We start from the raw sequence: 4,564 nt of genomic DNA on the forward strand, positions 1-4,564 counted from the left end.
GTGTGTTTTGCGTTATGTTCTGGAGATGGAATCTTGATATTTCTACCCAAATGACTTTTTGTCCTTTATTTGCATCTCCTAAGTAGCTACGGTTACAAATGTGAGCCACTAGCAAATTTTGGAAGTCCCAGTTACAAAGGTTACACTCAATCTGGGTTGGTTGGTTGGTTGTGGGGCTTGAACTACTGGGCGCTGTCCCTGAGTTCTTTGGGTTAAGACTAGTGCTGTTCCACCGTGAGCCACAGCTCCACTTTTGGTTTTTAAGTGATTAATTAGAGATGAGAGTCTCATGACCTTTTCTGCCCAAGCTAGCTTTGAAACCACGATCCTCAGATCTCAGACTCCTCAGTAGCTCGGATTATAGGTATGAGCCACTACATACAGCCCAGTTCAACCTGTGTGTGTGTGTGTGTGCGCGCGCGCACGCGCGCCTTGAACTTGGGGCCTTGACACTTAGCTTTTTGCTCAAGGATGATGTTCTACCACTTGAGCCACAACTTTGCTTGTAATTTTTGGGTGATTAATTGGAGGTAAGAGTCAATAATACTAGAATGATCCTAGATTTAAGCCTCCTGAGTAGCTAGGATTACAGGTATGAGCCACCAGGGCTTTGCTTTGTTTTCAACTCCAGTTTTCAGATCTACTTTAGGTATTAAACTCTTGATCAGGATAAATGTTATTAAGTCTGGGAGCTGCCTTTGCCATTTATACAAACAAATTAGCAGCCTTGTATTTTTTTTCATGGCTTTCCATATTCCAGTTTGCACCTGGTGTGTTTCAGATCTTGAGTAGCTGCTTTGCTATAGTTCTGGAATTCCCTTTTCCTGTTAAATGTTCTGTCCTTTATATAAAATGCTTCAAATAATCTTTGAGGCCTTTCTTCCTCTCTTCTATACCCTAACTAGATTACTAGTTTGGTTGGATAGGGAAAGGTCTGAGGAAATGTGGTATTGTGAATTTGGATCCTCATATGAAATTTTTTACTCAAAACTACCCAATTCTTGGGTTTATTGCAGCCATTGTGCTGAGAATCAGTGCGTTTTATGTTGTATAAACTTTTGGGTTTTAGAAACTGTTAGCCAATTTTTCCTGGTACCTGTCCTCTGTCCTACTTAAAGGGCATGAGACTAAGGCATTGTTTTTTTTTTCTCATTTCAGTCACTTTTTGGTGCTGGTCCTGGGACTTGAACTCAAGCTCTGGGCACTCCTGAGTCTTTTTGCTCAAGACTAGCGCTCTACCACTTGAGCCACAGCTTCACTTTCAGCCATTTGTGAACAGTTTGTACAACTTAATTTCTAAACCTTTTTAAAGATGATTAAATGTCATCTCATTTCTAATAGTGATTTTGTTTAAGCCGTTACTGAGATTAGCTGCTGGATGATCTGGCTCTTACATTGAAGAACACTTTGATAATACCAGGCTCAACAGAAATATTTCACCACTCCCTGAAAAGGGCTTCCAGTGTTTCTGATCTCTTTTAGGGAAAAAGACCAGGGGATATTACTTTGATCGCTAAGTACCTGTTCAGTCAAATAGGTACCTGCTTCAGGGAACATCTTCAGTTCTTGCAAGGTAGGGAAGTCAGTGGGAAACTAGAGGGTTTAAATTATAAATGCTTAGAGGTTGAATTTAGATTATCAAGTAGGCTAAATCTCTTGACCTTTACCTATGTTTGTACTGATACTTGGTCTGCCAATAAAGTTTTGCTGGAATTGGTGTTTCCGATGATCTTGATGCTGACACAATGTTCAGGTTTTATTTTTTAAGTCAACATTAGCTCAGATTTGATGCTTCTAAGATTTTGTTGCTTTCTCCTATTTTCCTTACTTTTTCCCCCAGTATTTTCCTATTTCCCAGCTAAAAAAACTAATGCTGCTGGGATTTCAAAAGGGTAAAGGTCTAAGAGTGTTTTGTGTGGGGTGTTTGATGTTTTGTGAAAGTTTGGGTGATCCAAGAGGCAGGTAAATTAACATCTCAGTATGTTTCTAAGAATTGGTGTATAAAGTAAAAGAACCTATGTCAAAAAGAACTAATGGACTATTAATGTACTTTTAGTTCCCAGTCTGGCAAATTTAGAATGAACAGTTCCACTTGTTATGAGGTAATGAGCCTTTTGTGTATGCTGTCCTCAGATTTCAAAATTTATTCAGTACTGCTGATTGAATTAATTTCCCTGGAACTCTACACTTACTCCTATTCATTCCTTTAAATTTCAATGTGTGCTTAAAGTTCAGAATCTTTTTTTGGGGGGGGGGTCGTGGGGCCTGAACTCTGGGCCTGGGCATTGTCCCTCAGCTCTTCAGCTCAAGGCTAGCACTCTACCACTTGAGCCACAGCGCCACTTCCGGGTTTTTTTCTTTTTGCTTATGTGATGCTGAGGAATCGAACCCAGGGCCTCATGCATGCAAGGCAAGTGCTCTACCACTGAGCCACCTTCCCAGCCCCAAAGTTCATAATCTTGTAGTCATACTCTACACACTAGGATGACAGTTGATTCATTGCACTTTATGGTTCCTAAAATGGAATCCATTACATTTGTAGGACATTGCCCCTTGATGCTGAGGTAGGCTTACAAGGTTAAGATCTAATGCATTATATGCATTAGAAATGTGTACTTTTATTTCACTGCTTGGGTTATCTGTTTTGTAGTGAAGGTTACCTTGTACTTTGTGAGCAATTTATGTTTAGGTATTACAAATTTTAGAAGCCAGAGGAACTGAACTTACTGTCTACTATTAGTATTTGTGTTGATCTTGAAGTATATGAGTTTATTAGTTTTGGGGTCAGTTTAGTCTGCATTGGCAAAATCAAGATCCATGCAAAATCCAGTGATAATGAAGTAAGTTTATTTGGGGATGGTGTCCTAGTAGTATACCTTAATAGGATGGTCACTTTTAGAGATAACTCCAAACCATAGAAAATGATTTAAAAAAATTTTTTTGACAAGGTTTGGAAGTATATATAATTTATTTCACTCCTGGCCACATTTAAGCTATTAGAATTTAGTACACTTCAGGAATCTTGCCTGAAAATCTTAATGAATAAAATTATTCTAGGAAGATAAATACTTAGTTCTACAAATTGAGTACCTGGTGTGTTATTTGCCCATAATCTGGTAAATTAGGGAAGGGATTGAGTATCTGCCATTTCAAAGAGGACTTTAGGCCATTTGCATTAGAATCCATCATGGGGTATTGCCCTGGATTCTGTATTTCACTTACCCAAGTGATGGTTGCTACCGAAGTATATTAAGAACCATTGCTTTAAGGCAGTGAATGTGCTGCTACATGATTTTTAATTTTACCTCATGTATAAAAACAAGGGCACATTTTTTTTTTAAAGGAAACTGCTCAGCATTTTGATCATGGTCCTACATCTAGTGTGAAAAACAGTATTTTAATGAGTGTATAAGATGATAGCAATAGTACCTTACCAAGTGGCAGGGAAGAAAATGGAGGTGGGGATAGGCTGGGAACCTGGTTGGATTGGGTTGTAAGTTCACTAGGCAATACACCTCCTTTTCTGTGTTTTGCCCAAATCCCTTGGTCACTAACCTTTGTCATCTGTCACATTAATTGGTAACCAACAAATCTGATTGAAATTAACTTTTTGTTGTCTCCAGTTGGACTAGTTATATAGTGTCTGATTGGGCCTTGCACTTAAGAAGGATGTGTAGTTCCAAGTACTGCAAATTATAAATGGCCTTAGGTGAAGAACCTGGGTTTCCCAGGGACTGTGTAATTTAGGAAGTTAATTGCTACACAATAGTGAATTTTTTCCCAGTAAACCCTGTAAAGAGAGGAAACTTGGGGTGGATAGCTGTTTTTATAAGGCTATGCAAAAGAAACTTATAAAATTGTTGTACTTAAAAAGATTGAAACGCTTCAGAGGAGTTAGTTCCTACATAAGAGCAGGATGTTCTTACAGCAGTCCATTTGTTAGTTTGTTTTGTGATGGGAGGGATTTTTCAAGGGCTTCAAAGAAAACACTGAAAGCCACTAATTCATTAGTGACTTGTGGTCATGGAATTACAGGATTCTATTTTGGGAATCTCTGATGTTGGGAAGAATCTACTTCAAGACTTACTTGTATGTTTTATTTTGTAATTGGATTGACTGTATTCTGTTTGCACTCTAGAATTTATAGGCAAGGTTGATTTCCTGGGTTATTACATTTCTCCTAGGGAAAAGAAAAGTATTGGAGGAAACAGAGGAGGACTATTTAATGCCAGTACCTAAATGTGACGTTTTGCATGTCATGGAGAGTGCTTTGACTAAATACGAGTGGAAAGGAATTACTTAATTGCCTCTTTTGTACTGATGGCCGTGGCTTACACAGAACTTAGTCACATTTTTATAAAATATGACTGATGAAGTACAACCCTTAAAAATTTGGAAGATGGCTTTTTGAGTTATAGTTAATTGGCTAAGGCAGTAAATAGAATTTTGAAATGCTCAGAAATTTGTTGTAAATTGCTTCTACAATCATTCATAAAGCATGCTACTACTAATCAGTTTTATGTATTAAGACCTATCAGCATGTCTTCTTAGTACTTAGTTGACT

Source organism: Dipodomys merriami, unplaced genomic scaffold (assembly GCF_024711535.1).
Source record: "Dipodomys merriami isolate MVZ:Mamm:240054 unplaced genomic scaffold, mDipMer1.0.p SCAF_9, whole genome shotgun sequence".
Classification (NCBI taxonomy): Eukaryota; Metazoa; Chordata; class Mammalia; order Rodentia; family Heteromyidae; genus Dipodomys; species Dipodomys merriami.